Here is a 24,539-nt window from a genome sequence, read left to right on the forward strand (position 1 = left end):
TCTCTTCCCATCTCCAAGGATGAGTTCCATGCTGCCTTTATTCAGTTTCTTCCACTTCTCAGGCTCCTGCAAGACATTAACAATGTGGAAACCACATCCGGTATCAAATACTCATGTGTTGCTAGAGAAAGTAAAAAGTTAAATAACGTATATGGAAATACCTCGAGAAGTGCCTTCACCATTGGCCTTCTTCTTTGCTATCTCAGCTAGATGTTCGAGGCAGTTACGCATCCAGTGCCCCATCTTGTTGCACTTGTAGCACTGGCGCTCCTCAGGAGGCGGCGGTGGTGCCTTTGCAACTTTCTTGTTAGTGTTGGTGGCAGATTTGGCAGCAACAGTAACTTTATTCTTGCCTTTTCCCTTATAACCCTGATTCTTGGGTTTAGGCTTCTTTACACCAACAGATCAGATCATCAGAACTTGATTGGTCCTAGAAGGAATGTTCATCTCAGCCGTTTTGAGCATGTTGTGCAGCTCCGGCACTGTCTTTACCCAGCCGTTCATGTTGAAATTCATTACGAACTGGTCGTAAGAGCTGGGGAGAGAGTTGAGGATGAAATCCGCTGCCATTTCATCAGGCAGGAGATAATCAAGTTTCTTAAGATGATCGATGTGCCCCTTCATCTTAAGAACATGTGCACTGACGGGAGACCCTTCTGCCTTCTTGCAACTAATTAGTTGTTTCATGGTATCGAACCGTTCCTGACGGGGTTGTTTCTGGAACATGCCCTTGAGTTGTTCCAGCATCTCATAGGCACCAAAGTCTTCTAAGCCCTTAGCGAGCTCAGAAGTCATGGTGGCTAGCATAATACATGAGACATCTGCCGAGCCATCCCCATGCTTGTCAAGAGCTTTTCGAGCAGCGGTTGTGTTGTTTTCAGGCCCGGCTAAAACAGGTCCATCGAGAACATACAGGCGCTTTGCCATGGTGAGAACAAGTCTCAAGTTGCGGTGCCATTCGATGAAGTTGGTACCGTTCATTTTATCCTTCTCAAGGATAGACTTAAGGGCGTAGGGTGAGTTTTCGTTTGATAACATCTGATTAAAAAGCAAAAGTAAATTTAATTAGTATTTTCGATGTAGCAGTCCTATTATTAATGACCCAATAACATTAAAGAAATAGGAGTATGAGAATCTGGCTTCCAGTTATTAAAGGCAACTGTAGCACACAACAATAATAAGTGGTTAGGCAGACTGACAACGATTGTCAATTGTGAATAGAGCACAACTCTCGGTTATGAGGCCTATAGAGACAACGATTGTCTGTATCGATACGTTTAGCCTCATCTTTGCCCACTTTAAGTCTCCAGACAGCTGTAGCATGTAACAGGAGAGTAAAGTAATAGTTGTCCTAGTACAGTGGCGTGTGAAAGGGCCGGATGTGTCAACGAAATGCTTTCACCTAGATGGGATAGGCTAGAAAATAAGTGCGGTGCTTTAGCTCCAAACACTCGAATTTTCGCAGTATGCCTCAAGCGTGACTTGTAATATGATTGGTATAAACTATTGGTTTTTAAATTGGGATTAATTTTATAATTACCAAATAGAGTAAAGTCAAATTTTACTGTATTTATTATCGGGACAAAAATTGATGAACCCTTTCATCTCTCAGGACACTTAGTTTTAAATAACCTATTAAAAACTAAGTTTGTCGCGATGTGGCTAACCAATTTTAAGTTAATAGAAAACTATTAAGTTATTAGTTTTGAAAATCAAAACGTTTTTAATTTGCAAAACATAATTGGTTAATAAAAAATGTTTATTTTCCAAATTTATTTGGTATTAAGTTGGTGATATTATAATCCTATTATAAACAATCCAAGCAACTAAAATAGCAAATAATAATATGTAAATCCTTATGGCCAAAAGGTGATCGGTCTCGCTAGAGCCAATTAGGGAGAACGATCGGGTCAAGGGGGTCACAACACAAAACAACCACAAGGATGGACTTCAAGGTGCATCCCGTCATCTTGTTCGAACTCCCACTAACTCCAAGAAATCCTTGAGCTCGTCCTCGGTTATCATCGCGTCTTCTTTATTACAAATTTATAAACTAACAACAATTGTCTTATTACAAATTTGAACCATCCAATATGGCCCAAAGAAAACCGAAAAATAAAATAACAACCGATTACAATTTTGAACCATCCATATGGTCAAATAACAAACTCAAGATCTAAACACAACCAAACAAACATAGGTCGGGGCCGGATTTACATATTCAAAATAAATAAATTTCGGGTCGTTTTGACTTGGTCAAATAAAATGAACAAAATTTTTTGACCAAATCTAAAATTACCCGAAAACTAATCTAGATCTACAAACTTTAAACGATTTAAAGTTTGAGATGTAGATCCGGTTTAAACGAACCGGGATCGACTCGTACGTTGTAACCGCGGCTCTGATACCACTGTTGGGTTTCAACGGTGGTTCGGAACGAAAACGAACAAACTTTTTTAACCCGTTTTAGTTAATTATTTTTGTTTAAGTAATTATTAATAAATATTAATAATTTATATGTATAAACGAATTATAAAACGCAGCGGAAAACAAAAGATTAAATCGAACCGGAAACCCGAACTCGGATCCGGTTACAACATATACGAGCACGATAATAAATTAATCAACCATAGATCTAGTTTTAGAAGTTTATACCTCGGTTATCGAAACCGGGTGAGACACCGAGAGATAATAAACGTTGCTAGATGGTGACACAATAACAAACAAGATTCCGGCGACTTTTCGGCAGCCGGCGGCGGCAGACGGCGACAGTTGGCGGCAGCAGCTGGTACACGTCAACAGCAGCTCGGGAACACAGCAGCAGCTAATCCGGCGGCTGCTTGATCTTTCCGGCGGCGGTGGGTGGCGGCGGCGGAAAGGAGTGGCGGCGGCTGAATATGGTGGCTAGGGTTTGTTTATGATTATTATATTAGTTAGTTAATAAACAATAAGATGTTTATATATTAACTAATTAGGGTTAAGCCTAATCTTGAATCCATTGGGCTTAAAGCCTCATCATCAAACAAGAAGGCCAGTAAACCATTTAACTTTGTTAATTTTGTCTTAGCCCATTAAACAATTTAATTTGGGCTCGGTGTTCATTACTCTCGGTGTAACTCTTACCGGGTCACATTCGGGTCGGTTCGCGTTGACTTGACCCAAACCGACCATAATATCCAACTATAATTCCATAACCAATGCATATTCGCATACATGTAAAAAAGATATATACTCTATTTATGTACGAGAAACTAATGGTGATTAAAAAGCCTAAATTATATATACGCAGTTTAAAAGTTTAAAAGAACTAAATTCTTACTTATTTCATAATCATAGTCTTATTTGTGAACATATTCTTTTCAAGAACATTAATTAGATTAAAACACTAATTATTGGGTTTACAAAAGTTTGAAATTGATTTTAGAAAAGAAATCTAAAGATTATTAGCAAATGAAAATCTTTTCTTCACAGATAATTTCAACATTTCTGAATGGAGCGTCATGAGTTCAAACTTAGAAAAGAAGAGTAATTGATTACAAAGACAAAGTTAATTCAAGAAAGAAAAAAGAAATAACCAGAGGGGAATGGATTTGTGTATGAAATTATGAAGAACCCCAAATCAAGAAAAAAAAACCATACAAACATACTTGAATCAAAATACAACACCGGTATTCCAGATGCGACGAGGTGAGAATCAATCATGAGACTATCCTCTATGGTGAGGGGCTTTGAAGCCCCTCCCTAGTGCCACGTCAGCGCCACGTAACCACTGGGGGGGTTTCGAAGTCCCCAACCAATAATGCCCCACTATGATTTGAATCCCCTTTGGCGCCCATATATATACACACACACACATATATATCATATGTGTGTGAGAGGTTGAGAGAGGAAAGTGAGGGGCCCCACCAATCTGTTCAACGGCGCCGGCCGTTCAAATGATCCCACCCTCGCCACCAAGCCTTCAACGGCGCCCCATCGCGGTGTTCGGCGCCCACGGCGCCCAAAAAAACCCTCATAAGGGCATCCCATAGAGATGGTCTGAGGTGAAATAGAGCTATGAGATAAAGGGGTAAACTAAATAAATTAGGTTTCCGTCATAATATAAATATTGAAATTAAAGAAAAATAAGGTTTTCTAATAAAGCTCTAGAGGAAGTAGAGAGAAGGAGAGTGAAAGACGTTTGAAATTTGAATGACTTTGAAATAAGTGAAGCTTCCATGGGAAGATTTCCAGATGAAAGAGAAAGTGGAAGGTGTGGAATTCCTCTCTTAGGCTATGCGTAGTGGAGGGGCTACAAAATGGGGCGTTTTGCTCCGTGTGGCGTCCAATCAATAAAGGGTAGGAATTTGTTTTTGGGGTGTAATGGTGTAAGGGCTACAAATATTTATATATATATATATATATATACATATATATATATAACACATAACACACACATATGCATATACTAATAATATGTTCCCCCCTTCCAGCGACAAAAACATCCTGCCCCCGTCCCAAATTCGCCCAGGGGGCGGTGTGCTCCACAAAAATCGCCCCTTTTAGCCCCCATTTCTCGCTCACTACACATTGCCTTATGAACACGATAGCATATTGAATGTGGAGATAGCACGATAGCATATTGAATATGGAGATGATATATGTGAGAACCTATTTTCATTTAATTCTTATATATATATATATAAAGATAAAGATAAAGATAAAGATAAAGATTAATTAGACATACAAAGTAAAACTTTTGAATTATATTGTTTTTCAGTTCACGACTTATAAAATGTATCTTATCCATGTTTCACCTCGTGTACTACACATGATGAAAAATATGAAAGTAATGTACTTTCTCTTGTAACAATATCTAAAATATGACGATTAATGTATATATAGAAAATAATCTAGAGAATAATGTCATTAAACAATATAAATGCAAACCTAAATATATATTTTCAACAATGCGGAAAAACAACCAATATCCCAATAATTGATTCTATTTAGCATCGACTTTTTTTGAAAAGTGATTATAAATGTGACACTTATACCCCTTTAAATAAAGAAGAGTTAATTGTTATTTTCATACCTGAGGTTTGGCTAACTACGCCACTTAGTACAATTTCATACCTGAGATTAGATAAGAAAGCGGTAAACCACACTCTCCGGGAATTACCGACGAAAAATCCTAAGTAAAATTTTTTACGGAAAATAAATATGAATTGTATAACGAAGTTAAAACTAGATAGAGAATCGGGAATTCGATGATAATCGGGTATAATCTTACGAAAGTTAAATATTACAAATATTAATTATTACTATAAAAAATAGTATATTTTAATTAATAAAAATACTTAAATAAATATATATAAATTTTTGGATAGAGATATTTACATTAAATGTTTTTTTTAAACTAAAAATACTTTTAATATATTTATATTACTAATAAAGATTTCCTTTATATTAATATTGTAACTAATAGATAAATAATAAATAATAATATTTATATATAAAAGAATGATCCTTTATATATAAAACCTTATTAATATCTATAATATGAAAACTTTAACAATTTTAACAACTATTATAAACATATATATATATATATATATACATATATATATATGAATGGTCTAACCAAGGTTCGGAAAAGATAATAGTTAGTATGTCGGTTTTTAACAAAATATAGATAAATTACAAATTTTACAATGTTTATAATATTAATTGATGATTTGATATAATAAACCCTTATTAAACCGATTAAAAAAACAGGGGTTTGGGGGGGGGGGGGTTTCAAATTCGCACCCCCAGCCGCACAACCTTAACAAGACCACCCAGCCAACTGGGCTAGGGTGCTATATATTTATAACATGAATCAAAATTAAGATAAACAGACGGTTAAATGTGCAGTTCATACTATAAACCCTAGGATCATCAATCTGTCAAATCATTAACTGATTGGCTTATTAATCATAGGGCTAATGACGAGGAATCAACAACGATCGTAACCATATACTTAATTACCTGCAACTACGTTGACTTGAGGAGTTAATTGTTCGGTATAATGGTCGGCCATAAAACGATCAAGGACAGTTCTCGCAGGCTGTTAAATATAATAGGTTAAAGGGGTTTTGATAGTGACACTATAAGGATTGTTCAGACGAATCCAATTGAAATATAATGAAGATTTATGGTGTAATTCAAAATGTGTTAAGGACAACTTTGATATAATAGCAATACGAATCAACTTTGATTGTTGTTTCCTAATTAGTTATGATGGTGATGTCGTTTAGGTAAGCAGATCAAAATGCATAAATCAATTCTCATTTAAGACAAGAATTAAGGCACAAAAAATCCAAACTGGGTCTACGGGTGCAATATGGGTCGGATTAACGGGTTTGGTAATAGGATCTGGATACTGGGTAATGGGTTAAAATAATATAATAATATATTGATATAACATATTTTACAAATTGATCCCTAGACTATGGTGGTGGATATAAAATAGGTTTAAAGTATAGTTTTTGGGTAATAATTGTATATTTTCAAAGTTAGTTTATATATAATAATTAAATATAATAATTAATTAAAAATAAAATAATAACTACTCTATAAACGTGATATTTTTATTGATAAAATTTCCTGAATATAAAAAATTGGTCGGGTATAATATTTTAAAATCTGAGTTGTTTCACCCTCCGACGAATAATAGGTACCAGAACTACAGGCAAAGTTAGTGAGCCGTGTAATAGGCAAACATTTCGCGTGGTTCGGGGGGACCTGAGTCAGCGCCGGCGCCCGACAGCGTCTTGACCCCTATCCAATATTTGGCCAATTCCTCCGTCATACTACCAAAAAAAAATGAGATTCTTTCCGAATCCGAGTTTGTTGTTCCAACCATTACCAAACTAATACCTATTTTATTTAGTACTTCAGGTGCTTCTGTTGCGTATAATATAATTCCAGTAGCGGATTTATATTAATGACTTTCAAACTAGTACTTTTGTAATCGACTCTATAGCTTCTTTAATAAGGTGCTATGAAGTTTTTAATGACTTTCTAGTCAGATTGTTCCTACGTTTCGGATATGAAGTTTCATTTGAAGCTTTAGACAAAGGTGCTATTGAAATATTGGGCCCTTATGGTATCTCGTACACATTCCGACGATTGGTCGAGCGAATAAGTCAACTTCAAAGTGGATTTTTTGTTCGAAGAGTGCGTTATGACACGTGGCTGCCTGCCTGGTGGGGGGCGGCTCATCCGTTATGGGTAAGCGGAAAACCCGACTCTACGAACCCGAGGAAAGGCTGCACAGCAATAGTAGGGGTGTTAAGACCGTCGATGTTTGCTCGTGTCGTGAGATGTTTGGTCAAGTCCTATAACGAGCGAAACCCTCGTTTTGTGTTGTTGAGACATGTGATTAAGAAGAAAGTCTTTGCAGCCGAAGTTAGCCGAGGAGCCGAATGACGTGCCAGTGCTACTAATTGAGTGCCAACACGTAGCTTTACTGTCAGTAAGAAGGCAGTCGATGCCTTTTGAAGCCTAAGCCATTTCTTTTATAGTGTGAGCTTTAGTTTAATTGCAGCTAAGAAAGAAAGGGCTTTTCTCACTTGGTTTGTAATGTCAAGTTTTTGGCATTATCTTGCAGGTGAAGGCGACGTCTATTTGATGGCAGAGAAAGACTAGGCATTCAGGTGAGCTTCATGGTGGTGTAGTACGTTATGGGTTTAGTACGCCTTGCCAAAACGGCTCCGAAACAAACAAAAAGGTGTGTGCTACACACACAAAGGACTTCCAGTGATATACTGGAGGAAGGTGGGGATGACATCAAGTCCGCATGGCCTTCATGGGCTGGGCCACACACGTGCTACAATGGCAATTACAATGGGAAGCAAGGTTGTAAGGAAGAGCGAATCCGGAAAGATTGCCTCAGTTTGAATTGATCTCTGCAACTAGGGAACATGAAGTTGGAATCGCTAGCAATTACGGATCAGCAAGCTGCGGTGAATATCTACCCGACCCATGTACACACCGCCCGTCACACCCTAGGAATAGGTTTCACTCGAAGCATCGGACCAATGATCACCCACGACGTCTGTGTAACACTAGTGCCACAAAGGCTTTGGAGTCTTCGACTGGGTGAAGTCGTAACAAGGTAGCCGTTAGGGAACCCGTGATTGGATTAAATCCTTCACGATGGAAATTCCCTCCAAGGTTCTTGCTTCCACCGGTGGCGGGCCGACGAAGGGTCCAAAGGACACGTAGCCGGAGGCGAGTCTGAAAATCCAAGAATTCCATTTCCTTCTAGTTCATCAATCGAAAATCAAGACAAGCCGGGCACTACGGTGAGATGTGAAAACACCCGATTCCATTCCGACCTCAATATGTTAAATAGTCTTGCGCCATATGTACTGAGATTGTTTGGGAGACATGGTCCAAGCCCGGTACGAGGATGACTTGTTCCTAGGGGTGCAATGAATTCTTTCCTTTTTTCGATATGCCGCTCCGCCGCTGTAAACCAGGTGATTAAGCTGGGTCCTTCTCGCTTTCAAGGAAAGGCCTTCTACCCTGATAAATCTTACTTTTTCCAAACGAAACGGTCTGAGGAATTTTAGGAGACTAGCCTGCATTCTATCTTACTGTAAGAAATTCCTCATTTACTTGCCGAACCTTGTTGTTTAAAATCTAATAACACACTTATCCTATTCTCGCTCAGCCTATATTGTCGCATAATTGGCTGTTTGAATTCCTAGGTCAAAGAGGAAGAGAGTGAATCTAGAAAGAGAGTCTGATTTGCGTGTGTTAAGCATATAGCTTTCTCTTCTCACGAGTTCACTCATTCTCTATTATGGAAGTTACCTCAAAACCAACTGTTCTTTCTAGCTTGGTAATCCCTCGCTTTATTTACTTTTTTGAATGCAGTTCGGGATCGAACGAGGTTCTTAAAAATAAAAGCTATTCATCTTACCTTATGGGCTTATTGATTTAGTGGATCGTACTAGTCAACTACTAGTTTACTAATTCTACTAACTGCTTAGTTATCGTAACTGGTTGTAGATCTGGCTTGGCTCGATAGGCTATTGAATAGGATGGAGGAAGGCTTGTCCCTAGCTTCTGAAACAAGAGAATGGACCGACTCTAACTAATCCACTCCTACTAACAGGAAGTGTAAGGGCAGATCTCTTCCTACTTTCACTCTGCGCTTTCCATTTCAATGCTAGCTCGATTGCAGCTAGATTGCTTAGTAGAGACTACTAATGGACTATAAAAAATGAAGTGAGAGATTGGACTACGGACGGGACAATTAGCTAATTGGGGGGGGGGGGGGACGGAGAGACAGAGAGAACTCTTCAATGAAAATCAATCTTGAAATTAAATAATAATAATCTCGTTAAGTTGGAAACATTTTTCATTTCATTAAATAAAAGATAGAATCTTTCAGTAGGCTAATCTTCAAAGTTGATCGATTGAGAGCGGCATGCCCAAAGAGCTCTACAGTAGTGCTTGAGAGATCGTAGCTCTTTCACCTAATATGGAAAAGCACTTGGTTGAAATCTTAACAACGAGAAAAAAGAGTCCCACGCATCCTTTAGTCAACAACCACTAGGTGTGAATAGGATCAGACCAATGCGAGATTGCATAAAAAATAACGTACATAAAGGATTTTCAACGGAGATCCTCAACAGCAGATCTTAACCCACACCTTTTGCTAGTCAATTTCATTTCAGGTTCTCGCACAGTTGATCCAACAAAAAATAAAATCTAGTCTCCGTGAGTCTATACCAATATTATGCTTTCTTTAAATACTTTTTATAGGTTATAAGGAAGCCTAATTTCCTAGGAAGAGAAGTGCGAGGAACTAGAACATAGAACATGGAATAAAGGATAAAAGGAGGATGGAAGGGGACATGTCATGTTACTTTCATATAGGTCTTCCCCTACCTCTGAATCCTTTGACGGACACATGAAAAGTTAGTTCTTCGCCTATCACATTGGTAGACTTAAACTTCCCTTTAGTCCTAGAATCACTAACTCTTTCTCTGATGAGAAAGTCATAGGTGAAAGCGAGCCTTTCACCTATACTTATGAAAAAATGGGGGAGCTTACTTATCCATTTCGAGATAGTTGCTACCTGTATGTTTTGATTCATTTGCTACAAGAAAGCCACTATTCCTTCCAAGCGTAGGTCGAGATTGAAAGGCAAAAAGGATTGTTCAAGCCGTAGATGTTTCCCGGTTATGCATGTTTCCTCTCTTCCATTTCTTTACTTCATAATCATCAGGAGACTAGGTTATTCTCATTCCTGCTTCTGGTCATCAATGCAAGCGGTTAGACTCTTGCTGTAGATTAGGGCCTCTATCATGCTATTCTATACATAGGTAGGGGACAAAGACAAGGGATCTTTTTCACTATATAGATGGTTGCTGCTTGCGAGAAACGTCTCTTCCCTTTCAAAAAATTGAAAAAAGAAAATACTTTTTCCACGGGTATTCTACGCTTGCTCTCTACTCCACGAAAGCTCACTCACAATCTATGCCTCACTTAGGGTTAGAAAGTGTAACATCCTATTTTCGATGATAATAATAAAAGAAATTTTGTTCATTCAATAACATGTCATGTATCGGTTTAAATAAATAAACTATTAGAGGGTGGGCTTTGACATTAAAAGATGGAATAAGGAATGGAAATGGGCCTTAGGTCCACGGGCTTAAGGGAGTATAAATACCCCTTAAACCCTAATCCTTTCCATTTTTATTCAACTCTACACCATAGCCTGCACCTTCAAAAAACACACACAAACACTTTCCTTTATGTCGAACAAAGATCCGAAGGTGAGAACCCAAGCTTGTTGGTGCTAGAACGTCGTGAAGAACAAAACCTACATCAAGACTAAATCGCGTTCGTAAAACCGACTCGTTTAAGGTACATTCATTAACGAAAACTTGTTCGGCTCATTTAGTGTTACTAGATCTGTACATAAATGGTAAAAACGAAGCAAACGCATGATTCTCAACGAAATTCGTTAATGTTTGATAGTTTAATCGTTAACCTAAAGAACCGGGTATATAAATGGATCTATCGCACCATTAAAAATGAACTGATTAACGGTTTACTTGATTGGGGTTTGTAGGCGACATGTATACGAGTAGATTGATACCAATTTTGTGTTATTTCATAAAGATTTAAGGGTTAATCGCAGATCTGATGCGTGTTGACCAATTGTGTTCTTGACAGGGACTTTGACCTCTGAGTCAAAGTTTTGGATAAAACTGATGCTCATTCGTCATGTTCAACGAATCGCCAGTCATTCGTTATACAATCATAACCATTGGAATTCATTCGCGTGTCTTTGATGGCAAATGAACCCTTCATTCGTCTTAATGAATTAACGAATGGCATCCGTCATTCGTTATTCATCCATTAGCTATGATAAGACAATGAATCCGTTCATTCACTATAAGATACACTCACATACTCTTGTAACGAATGAACCCTCATTCGTATCAATGAAAGCACGAATGGGCTTAATCATTCTTTATACACAAACCAGACCATTCGTCATAACGAATGGGATAACGAGTAAGGCTTAAACAAAGACCATTCGTTATAACGAATAAGTTAGCTAATAAAATAATAATTTAAGAACTATAATGAAATTTGTGTTAAGGTAGCTTAACCCCAGCCAGGGGCTCTGCCCCTTCGACCCCGCTAGGGGCCGCCGAACCTAGAGCCCCGATGCCAGGGGCATTTCCCCCGGACCCCCATTCGTTGAGGGTTATATTAAATTGAAATTAGATATGGGCAGTGATAGTTAATTGATACGTGTAATTTTTATATAGTTAGCCGTCCCAGTTAAAGAAAGGAGTTACCATTAACTTTGAGAGGAACCGAGTTCAGGTGAGTTTTTAGCCCCATTTCCTTGTTATGTTTTTGGGGATGTGTGCATACTCAATGTGATTTGATAATACACTTACCTTTAGTGGTAAGTGTATGCCTTATATGATTTATGTGATAGTGACTGAGGTTATGAACGAATGCTTGTCGGTACGAGTACGATTTTCAGATATTGCACGTATCGCCAGGGAAGGTGAGTTTTATAATAGATGTATGAGTGATACATGAATGATTACAAGTATGTTGGAATTGAATAGCCCAAGACACATATTTGAGTTAATGTGGCTAGTATGTTATGATCCAAGTCTGGTCATACCCAATAACAAGCTAGATAAACACTGTGATATTTATTATAGATATGATCTAACTAATAATTATCAACACTTATAATATTTGGAAAAACCGTTTTCTGAATATTTGCACTTGTGTGATAAATAAATTATGTGGATAAAATACGAAAGGAATGAATTTAGGTTTTGGGGGGAAAACCCCAACAGGGGGGGGGGGGCTCCGTCTCTCTCTCTCTCTCTCTCATCTTTTGAGTTTTCGAATACATGCAAGGGTTTGGATTGTGAGATCAAAATTTTTTGGGTATTCTCACCAAACACTGTCTCTCTCACACGCAAATTCTCTCTCTCTCTCTCTCTCTTTTCGGCCGAAAGGAAGAACAAGGAGATTTGCAAGTGAAAATCCTAGCAACTTGGTGTTTGTTGATTAGCTTGAACGGGTATACAAGCTTGAGGTCTTCTCCTTTGAAGATTCGTCATTCTAATAGATCATCCCTTTCAATCTCTGGAAATTTAAGGGTATGTAATCTAACACCCTATGGTTGTATTTTGATATCATGGTACATCATATTTTGATCATGTTTTGGGTTTAACATAAATCGAGTTTTATGTGTATTGGTAAACAAGATTTAAAACTAATAATTTCCACTGTGTTTTCCTAATAAAAGGGTTTATTTGGACTTTAATAATCTTGTAAAAGCCCAACAATGGCATAAGAAGCCGCTTATAGGATTACATGCTTCATAAATGGGATTTAAAGTATTCGGGTTTTATGGTGTTCTTTACCATATTGGCCGAAAACTTTAGGCTTTTGGTTACCCCTTGGTTTTTCAAGATTGTACCACAACATGCATGTGGAAATCTGGAAAAATTAAGTCATTTGGATGACAAATTCTGTTTGGACAGAATCTGGGTTTTTCAGCTCTGGCCGAAAACTCTCAGACCCTCGTTCTCGGTTGGACCAAGAACTCAAGGTTCTTGGTTGACCAAAAACTCATGTTCTCGGTTCTCGGTCTTGGCCGAGAACTCTAGGTTCTCGGCCGACCGAAAACTCCGGGCCGAAAACTCTTAAGCTTTGGCTTCTTGGCCGAGAAATCTAAGTTCTCTGTTTTTGGACGAGAACAAAGGGTCAAAGGGGAACCATCTGGTCAATGGTTGACCTACTTGTGTGGATGTTCATAACCTAGTCATGATCTTGTGTATATTGAAGTGATGTGTTGTGATTTATTCAATTTGATTGTAATGTTCTTTATTTGGGTTTGTAATCTATTTATTCATTTCAAATTGTTTGTAATAATAAGTAGATTAGTTGTATTTCTTTTACTAGAAAAATGTATTAGGATATATTTTGTAAAAGAAGATGCAACTACAATACCACTTTGGTTGGAGCTCAAATGGAAGCCCAAACAAGGAGAAAGGATCAGAACAAGAGGTGAACACTTGAACCATATGGATGCGGAGTCAAGTGGGAGTTCACCATCACATACCTCGGGTTTCATGTGTATTGGTAAACAAGATTTAAAACTAATAATTTCCGCTACGTTTTCCTAATAAAAGGGTTTATTTGGACTTTGATAATCTTGTAAAAACCCAACAGAGTATGTATGAAATTATATAAAAAAGTGTATGTGTAAATGAGTGTATGTATGGTTGTATGGAAAGAAGGGACCAGACCCTACTAATATCTGATATAGAAGAGAACAGACCCTAATAATATCTGAGATAGAAGGGACTAGATCCTAATAATATCTGAGATAGAGAAGAAAGGGACCATACCCTACTAAAATCTGAGACGGTAAAGATAGTTATGAATGCAGTATGAAAGTTTGAAAGTGTGATGGTATGAAATAATGTATTTATGAATGTACGAAAGAAAGGTAACAAGTAAAGTATATAATATGTATCTTCGGATGCGTATATGAAAGTGAGTGTATTAATGTATGTTGCCTGATTAACTAGAACTCACTCAGCTTAGCTGAATTTTAGTATGCACGCAGGTGAGTAAGATGAGACAGCTGGCTTGAAGAGGGACACATGGAAGATGAATATAGAAGCTGACATCTGAATACTTGTTAATGTTTGAACTAAAAAGACATGTTTTATATTATTTTAATTTGAGACTTATGTAATGAATGGTTGACATTTATCTATTCCGCGAAAAGTTTTAATTAACTCTGATATTTAGAACTGTGTTTATGAGTAAATCCAATGTCCAAGTAGGGCACCAAGATCGGGGCCTTACAGATATATAGTCCTCTTCATATAAAGTCAACCGAGAACCTTAAATCGACAAATCAAATTACCTAGGATCGAGGATTCATTCCTTCGCTTCCTCTTACACCATTTCTTTGTGAAAGAACTTAGATGACACAATACTTTTTACTATGACTTTCAAAAAGAGTTGCCTTATCTTGGTGACAGGGTCTTTTGATTCGGAATCGTGGGATAAGTAGATGTAGCAGATGATGAATCTTTTTATGAGATTCCAGGTATTAAATAGTTCCTTCCCGCGTTAATTTCCAATTCTTGGTCATTGAGATTCATGGGCAATTCAGATGTTTATTTAGGTTTGGAACCCTATATTTCTTTTTTCCCCTTTCAAATAAAATGAAATGCTTTAAGTTTTTCTTTTTGGAATCATGTTAGGTCTATTTCCTATTACTTTTTGGCTGAATTATTCATCACTACATATTTACAAAACAGGCGTGGCGATCAATTGGACATCTGAATCATTAACATCTCTTTTTTTATTAACTTGCTCCTTTATTTATCCGCATGAGGTTCACTTCAGGTTGCTGTTCAAATAAGTGAAGTTATTGAATTCTAATAACACCTAACACAAACATAATCACGCTCTGTAGATTTTGAACCTACGACATCGGGTTTTGTAGACCCAAGTTCTACCGAACTGAACTAAGAACGCTTTCTTATCACAGTAGATACGACTAAAAAAGAAGGATTCGTTTTGTACCCTCAAAACTAAACATGAATAAAGTCTCAGAAAATGAAAATGATGTATGTTCTAATCGATCTCAATGGATACCTCGTGATTACCTAGAGGAGACGAATACGTAGGGATGACAGGATTGGAACCCGTGATTTTACCTACAGTGTCATTGTAGAGAATCCATGTCTTGTTTTTCACAACGGTAATGCACCTCCATCGTTATTAAATTATCTTTCCATTTCTTCTTTATTGATTTACATAATCATCATCATCCCGTTGATCCCACCAACTCTTTCTTACTTATCTTAGGAGCACGGTTTTAAATAATCAACCCTTTGATTTAAATAAGCGAGGCTTTCCCGATACAAAGATTTTCATTTGACAGAGATCCCAATTCCGTGTATCCGGTTAAGAAAGCCCTGCCGCCAGCTTCCACACAGACAAAAAAAGTGAGCGCCTAGCGCGGAAGTTTGCTTTACTAAGTAATATAAATGTTAGTGCTTTAGTTTGTTTGTTGCTCGTTAGTTTCGTTTTCAAAAAGGGGCGGATATTGAAGAAGTGAGCCTAGAGTAGCAGCGCATTTTATTACGTTGTTAAGGTCCATTTTCTTTTTTATTCTATTAGTAAAGCGCTAGCGCCCCTATAGAGTCAGGATATTCTTCTATCAATGAAACCGAAAGAAAGAAAAAGAATTTGTTCTTTTTGTATATATCGAAACTAGTAGCTTGATTCTTTACTCATTTTATACAAGGAAGAATTGTAGGTGATAACACTTATTCCTTTTTTTATTTTAACAAAGGTGTCCGAAAATTAAAACAATTCCCGTGAAAGTCTTTCATAGACGTGAATTCTTATCCTTACGATGCAAATAACATTTCCTTGTGATTTGTCCCCTGAATCTATTCTGATTCTGAATTATCCGTCGCTAGGCTGTTCCCAAGGACTAGCATAATCGAAATAGCGAAATTCTTGGGTCATCTCAACGGGTTCAGAAACTATTATTAAGTAATAAAATTGGTTTTATTAACTATTAATGATTTCATAATAAAATGGCTTTTATTAAAAGGAATTGTGAAAATTGGTTTTCAACAAAGTACCATACATTTGAATGCATGCTAATGAAAGGTACATAAAATAGTTTTCCAATCTTACAAACTTTAAATCATAACCAAATTGTCTTAACAAAGAAACAGAGATAATATTCCTAGTCAAACTAGGAGAATACAAAATGATTTTCAAAATGACTTCCATACCATTTGGAAGCTTCAAAACATAATCTCCTCGGGCTTGGACGTCAACCTTTGCTCCATTGCCCATGAAGAGACTAATATCTCCTTTCTTGTAATCACTTCTTCTTTTGAACTCCTGCAACGAATTGAAAATATGAGTTCCACATCCGGTATCCAATACCCATGTGTTAGAAGAAATAATGTTAAGATCATTCTGGCTCATGAAATTTGTACCTGAGGTTTGCCCCGCATCCCTCTTAGCTTTCAACTCTTTGAGATAGGTTGCACAATTTCTCATCCAATGGCCTATCTCTCCACAACCAAAGCACGGATTCTCAACGCTAACCTTTAGCTTCTTCGGTTTTGGTTCCGCCTTTGCCTTTCCCTTGAACATCCCTTTGACTTGCCCTTTACCATTAGCAACCTTTGCCTTGGGTTCTGGATGATGCCTCTTCTTCAAGCCTCCTTCATTGATCGCACGAACGGGTAAAACCTTTTTACCCATTCCGGCCTCGGCTGTTTTAAGTATTGCGTGAAGCCCACCAATGCTCTTGTCCCATCCGTTCATTTTATAATTCATAACGAATGTCTCAAACCTTTTAGTTAAGCCGTTAAGGATCATATCCGTGGCTAACTCTTTTGAGATGGGACAGTTAAGCCGTTCAAGCCGATCAATGTGGCTTTTCATCACACGTAGGGTTCATGAGTTATAGATATCTAAGGTAGCTTGATCATGAAGTCCATGATGATACATCTTTATTTTCTTGACTAATAAAGTATCACTTTGTCCTATGAATCCATTGTTGTTTGTTGCTGCATATCAGGTTGCCTGATATATCATAAATATTTATCTTAATCGATTTCCTTTCCGGGCATGTCTTGACCTTTATATAGATATTTATAATATCTAACTATCTTTATCGTTCCAGAGGACTTCCCGTCCATGATCACATGATTATTAGTTACACACTACCAATAACATAAGTCTAAGCCATCTCTACGCCTTCCTTGTAACTCTTTCCAGCTTTTGTCCTCGGTTTCTTGCATCCTTTTGCTGCGTTACTGTCGGTTTCACCTTCGTAACACTTGCGCTTGTTCTTGTTTGTGTAGGCAAAGTATCATGTCTTTCCACAGTTGTCACATACTGTAAACTATTTGGGCCTTTTTTCTTGGACTATAAGACCTTTGGACTAAAATTACCTGTGAACCATTTTAAAATGGATCAACTGACTAATGGTAATGGCTCAACAAATTCTTCACTCCATCAAGAACTCGACTCTATCATGAAGATCACCACTCGTATACCCCTTCTCTTGTCCCATGAGGGGTTTAGTGAATGGAAATTTCGTTTTGAAAAATACGTTACGATGAAAGAGGCCAAAGTTTGGAGAAGTATTGTTAGGGGTCACAAAGAATCACTTATAAAAGGGAAAATTCAGCTGAGGTTATTGTGAAGCTTGTTGCAATGTATGACGATGATGATTTTTCTAAAGTCGAGGAAGATGAAAAATATCTTTCTACTCTAACCATGACACTTTCACCTGAGATTGCCCTTGTTTCTAGAGAACTTCAATCTGCTAAAGAGTTGTGGGAGGCATTGATGTACCGGAGTGAACCACGATCTAGGTGACTATGGTCCAATCATTCTCCCATAGTATCAGCCAATTGATCCAAAATGTTTAGCATGAATCAACTGTAAACAAAGAACCCGATTAACTGAATACATGTAAAAACAAACAATTAACTTGAAAATGTGTTATGATATGCAAACATGATAGCAACCATCTAATCCAAAATGTATACATATTTCACTTCAGTAGCATGAACCAACTGTACACAAACAACCAATTTAGCTTAATACAGCCAAAACAAACAATTAACTTCAATATGTGTGATGATATGTAAAACATAAACCTTTTGAGCTACATCAGGAGTGGCAAATTCAACATGTCTATCACCTGCAAAACGACACTCTCTCATGACAATAGCAGCAAGACATGACCTACAAAAAGTCTTCCACTTCCTAATTGAAAGGAGAATGACTCCACTATATAAGTGAAGTGAAACTGACACCCAAATTCATAAATAGAAAAGTAATTTAGAAAACACAAGGGAAATGATTGAACAGGTAAAATTTAAAATCATCCAAAGTAAAATGTGCTATATTTAGAAATGTATTCATAAGCTCCAAACGGGTCAACAAATTCAAAAGAGCCAGATGGGAAATGGGTTAACAAATTCGAATGAGCCAGATGGGTTGAATGGGTCACGTGAGCAACGGAAGCCATTTCTGGACCACTATCATTGTGTACATACTGAATTAGTGTACGTGATCATTAGACAATTAGTATGCAAGTACTTATTTACAAACCAAAGACACCAACTCCCAAAAATGAGGCATCAAATAAGGGCAACTAACGTACAAAATGTGGTACCAGGTGACAACAACTAAACTCAGAAAACGAGACACCAAATGACAACTAATTTACAAAGTGACGTACTAAAATTTAACTAAAGTCACTACTTTTACAGCCATTGTTAATATTAGGTATTCATTATAAATTGTTACTATATGGTTCGACAATTAATTTGGAAACCCTATATGCTATGAAAGAAACAATACCTTTGTGAAGTTTGCTAAAGCAAGTCCTTCAATAGGATAGGGATGAGCTAGGTATTAAAAATCCCGATCCCGATTTTTTCAAAATTTTGGTACAGGTACCGGTACCGATACCGAAAATCCTAGTTCGGTACATGTACCATTACTTGTACCGATGGAAAAAAAATTGGGAAATACGGGTACCGAAACCATACCTGTACCAATCCTGAAACGTCAAATAGTAGGTGTCGAATTGATGTACCGGTTTACTCATATTGAAATAACTTATAAACATTTCATCGAACACCTTATGAGCACACTTAAAATTATATGAGTGCATGATATCTATCATTCTACTTTCAAAGAATATACCAACAAATTCAATTCCTCAAGATTACTTGCGGTATGAGTTTTAGAGTGACGTAGATGAAAACGAGATGTAACACCCCGTAACCGCAGCAGAAACGTAAACGGGATGCAACAGACACCTCTGATATCAACCACATTGTTTATAAAGAAAACTGAATACATTAATATACTTCAAATTACATTATCTCATATTTCATTACCGTCTAGGTGATACACACATCATACAATACGATACATAATTCTATTTAATATAATGTATCGTAACATCCCACACGCAAATCTTACACACATCAAGCACTTAGCACGTAAGCAATCACTTCATCTTAATCGTACCTGAAAAGCATGTGAGAAAACGGGTCAACTACGAATAGTTGGTGAGTTTCACAATTCGAGTAAACCATGATAAATCATTATCAAAATATAATATTATCGATGTAATTATGCTGAGCCCGCAAGTGAAACCTCTGACTATCCACACACAACCCCGTGGCATACTCCGCCCACGGACCTGCCCCAAACCGCTATGCCTAACATTACATAGCAAAATATATATAACAACAAAATAGACATGTGCAACTGGCTGGGAAACATCAGCAAATCCATGCCGGACCAGTTGGGTTTGTCAGACCAATAGTACTATCCACACTCTACCGGCTTTCAGTTAATCACTCGTGTTCCGGGGCCTTAGAATGTTAGCAACTCAGACAATTACCATCTTAGTACATTTCCGTACGATTCCCGTATAATAAAATATATATAAATCCACGCAAATCTATGCGTTCAGTATGTACTTAAACATTTCAGTAGTAACATGCTTCCGCCCCGGGAAAATATTTAAAAACAATTCAGAAAAAGGGGCTCGTGAAACTCACCTTAGCACATGCAAGTAGGTAACAACAGTCATTATTAGTTAACACATCCAATCTGTAATATGATCCCTACGATCGTTATTATACAATTATTGTTTATATAATCTTTAACCGTGTTAACCGGTACATCTGGGGACACTGTTAACCCAGTACTGTACCCATTCCGGGGGCAGTGTTAACCCAGAATTGTACCCGTTCCGGGGGCAATTGTAACACCCCGACCGATGGCGGATTATACATCGGGGCGCTACGAATTGTTTCATTACTCGTGACACTATTTGGGTGTCAATATTTAATAAATACATTTCATTGCGCATACGCATAACACACCATAAAGTAACATAAATCACATATCATAACTCATAATATTCAAATACATAAATTTGTCTTGTTATATTTTAAACTAGGTCCAAAGTAAAAGAAAACATCCTACGTGTCCTCGAGTTTCCAAAAGCAGCTACAGCAAACTTGAACATGTGTTAAAATAAAACGTCAACACTTGCGTGTCGGTGAGAAATCAAGTTTAATAGATATAAATAGATAATAACAAAGCACTACGCGCAACATGTGTATAACTGGTGTTCAACATAGTGTGTAAACAGATTGTGATCAAGCCTAAATAGATCATAGCTCATAGTTCATAGCGTGCTCCAAATCGAGCAAAAACAAATAATCATTCGTGTATGTGCAAAGAAATCAAGAAAATCGTAACGATAGGTCTCCCGTGTTTATCTAATGGATCCATAAAAACTTCGGAATAGGCCGATCAAAGCGGTTAATGATCAACACATACAAATATACAACACTAGTAAACGTCCATACCACATAGGTTTTGCGCACATAATTTCATAAACAAGTTTAAGACTCAAGTTATACGAACACATGAACATCCCAAAACGTTAAAAATAAAAGGGGATTAGGTAAGAGATTACTCACTTGTAAAAGGTGCGTTGAAAGATAATGCAAGAACCAACTTTTAAACAAGCGAAAGTTAACCTAAAAATAAGAGGTTATTGGTTTAACGATTGGTTTTTATGTCTTGAATATATGTAAGTCACTTAAACAAATTATATAATATTTATATATTATTTATTTACCGAGATTTCTGGGCAGAAAAGAAGAGAAGACGGATTGCAAAGAGGGGAGTTGGAGGCGTCGCTGAGGATCTTCGGCTGAGAGTAAGGGAGAAAGATTTTGGGGAGTGTTTAAGTGTTTGAGTGAAGTGTTTAATTATCCAAGAAATTAGTTTTATTTATAGGAAAACCCAAGGGAACACATCCCTTGAATTGGGGAAAAAGATCTTATCAAATCAAAGCAAAAGATATCAAAAGCAAAAGATATGGTGGCAGCTGCAGGGGATGGGGAAGGCTGACAGGTTACTGTTCATAGCATGGGAGGGGTCAGTCAAAGTACTGTACAAGACATGAAAAAGAAGATTTTAAAAGATTATGCCAGTTACTTTTTCTGACAACCAAGAGGGTTGGTAAGCAAGCTGCGCCGAAAGTGACTTTTCGGACAGATGTCAGATCTGGCCTACTGTGCCCATACCTTGGCAGGTATAGCACAGAAGATAAGATATTTCAAAAGCATACAGGCTGGCTTAAACTGGAGAAAAGACTTAAGTGTCTAGCGCGAGAAGGCAGACAGAACAATCCTTATCGCGCCGCGGGAAGAACTACAATCCTTAGCGCGCCGCGGGAAGAACTACAATCCTTTGCGCGCCGCGGGAAGAACTAAAATCCTTAGCGCGCCGCGGGAAGAACTACAATCCTTTGCGCGCCGCGGGAAGAACTAAAATCCTTAGCGCGCCGCGGGAAGAACTACAATCCTTTGCGCGCCGCGGGAACAGTTCGCCTCGCGTATCGCAGGAACAGCTGGTCTTCACGCAGGCTTCCTTGTAAGGAGTCTGGCGCGTGGAGCTGCGCAGACATCCTTAGGCGGGAAGAACCAAAGGACAAGCAAAGAGTTAAGAGAAAAAGGGGGTTCAAGGCTTAAGGGTTAAGCAGAGGGGCGGGACGGCGACAAGAGAGAAAAAGGGCGGGACGGCGGAAAGGAATTATTATTATTATCATTATTATTATTAGTAATATATATATATATATTTGATAAATTTATAAAGATTATAATCAAATTTTAAATCTTAAAATCGGATCCGAAAACGGGTACCTGGGTCGGGTCGGATCTGGGCAGTTGTCACAGTCTCCCCTACTTTAAGAAATTTCGTCCCGAAATTTATCTCGAAGTAGGATGCGCAGAGAAAAGGTGCGGGTATTTGATCTTCATTTGATCTTCCCTTTCCCAAGTGAACTCGGCTCCGCGCTTGGACTCCCAGCGAACTTTGACAATAGGGATGCGACTGCGCTTGGTTTGCTTCACCTCGCGATCCATAATCTCAACAGGCTTCTCAACGAAATGCATAGACTCATCAACTTGAACTTCATCAAGTGGTATGTGGAGGTTCTCGTCAGCTAAACATTTCTTGAGATTGGATACATGGAACGTTGGATGCACATTGCTGAGCGCGAGCGGCAGGTCCAGTTTGTAGGCAACCTTTCCCACTCTCGCAAGAATCTTGAACGGACCAACATAACGAGGTGCAAGCTTACATTTCTTCCCAAAGCGGACAACACCCTTCCAGGGCGACACTTTGAGGAGAACAAGATCACCAACTAGAAATTCGAGAGGCTTCCGCCTGCGATCTGCGTAACTCTTCTGTCGGCTTCTGGCAGTCAGCAGATGTTCACGGATCTTGGCGATTTTATCGGTTGTCTCTTGAACTAGTTCGGGTCCTGTGAATTGAACTTCACCCACTTCGTTCCAACAAATCGGTGAGCGGCACTTTCGACCGTAAAGTGCTTCAAATGGGGCCATACCGATGCTGGAATGATAGCTGTTATTATAAGAGAACTCGATCAGAGGTAGGTGTGAATCCCAATTACCTCCAAAATCAAGAACACAAGATCGAAGCATATCCTCAAGGGTTTGGATGGTTCGCTCAGACTGTCCGTCAGTCTGAGGATAATATGCAGTACTTATGTCCAAACGAGTTCCTAACGCAGATTGGAGAGATTTCCAAAAGCGAGATATAAAACGGCCATCGCGATCGGATATGATGCTCAAGGGAGTACCATGACGGCAGACAATTTCTTTGACATATAGATGCGCAAGTTGTTCAACACGGTAGGTTTCACGAATGGGCAGAAAGTGGGCAGACTTGGTCAATCGATCAACTATTACCCAAATGCTATCATGTTTGCTTGCGGTCAAGGGTAACTTGGTGATAAAGTCCATTGCTATACTTTCCCATTTCCACGTAGGAATTTCTGGTTGTTCGAGCAAACCAGATGGGCGTTGATGTTCAGCTTTTACCTTAGAACAAGTTAGGCATTTAGCTACGAACACAGCAATATCCTTTTTCATACCGGGCCACCAATAAGCAAGGCGCAAATCTTGGTACATTTTGTCAGCGCCAGGATGAATGGAATATCGAGTTTTGTGCGCTTCACTCAGTATGTCAGTGCGAAGAATCTCATCATTGGGAATCCAGATGCGATTGAGATAACAGAGAGTTCCATTCAGGTTAGGGACTAGATGCGCTTCTGCACCACACGCTAACTCGGCGCGTAGGTTGCCTTTGCTGATCGACGCGTACTGCGCGTCGCGAATGCGCGATTCAAGATTACTTTGGATCGGCGCGAAGTGAAGCTGCGTGCGCGGCAAAATACAGTTGAGTTGACTGGGTTTGCGGCTGAGCGCATCGGCTACCACATTAGCCTTTCCAGGGTGATATCGGATCTCACAATCGTAATCGCTGATGAGTTCGTTCCATCGGCGTTGTCTCATGTTAAGTTCCTTTTGATCAAAAATGTGCTGAAGGCTTTTATGGTCGGTGTAAATGTTGCACTTAGTACCATAGAGGTAGTGTCTCCAGATTTTTAAGGCAAATACAACTGCGCCAAGTTCGAGGTCGTGAGTCGTATAATTCTTTTCATGAATTTTGAGTTGCCTTGACGCGTAAGCGATAACCTTGCCTCGTTGCATAAGTACACAACCGAGACCGTGGTTGGAGGCATCACAATAAACGACAAAGTCGTCAGTACCCTCTGGTAACGTTAGAACAGGAGCTTCGCACAACTTTCGCTTGAGCGTTTGAAAGGCTTCTTCTTGCTTCGAGCCCCAAATATACGGTTTGCCTTTGTGCGTTAATGCTGTTAAAGGCAAGGCGATTTTTGAGAAGTTCGAAATGAATCGCCGGTAGTAACCAGCTAAGCCCAAAAAGGAACGGATTTCGGTAGGAGTGGTCGGTGCAATCCAGTTCTTGATTGCTTCAATTTTGGATGGGTCAACATGAATACCCAT

At 38.4% G+C, this 24,539-nt stretch overlaps 1 non-coding gene across 1 annotated transcript; it reads right to left on the reverse strand.

The window, feature by feature from the left end:
• Positions 1-15,016: 15,016 nt before the first annotated feature.
• On the reverse strand, positions 15,017-15,090 carry TRNAC-ACA (transfer RNA cysteine (anticodon ACA)). The gene has a single exon. It is a non-coding gene; the product is annotated as a tRNA-Cys (tRNA).
• Between the last annotated feature and the right edge of the window lie 9,449 nt (positions 15,091-24,539).

The sequence above is a fragment of the Bidens hawaiensis genome, unplaced genomic scaffold (assembly GCF_021521415.1).
Source record: "Bidens hawaiensis isolate Kalapana, Puna unplaced genomic scaffold, B.hawaiensis_p1.1 tig00071330_1, whole genome shotgun sequence".
NCBI classification, from domain to species: Eukaryota; Viridiplantae; Streptophyta; class Magnoliopsida; order Asterales; family Asteraceae; genus Bidens; species Bidens hawaiensis.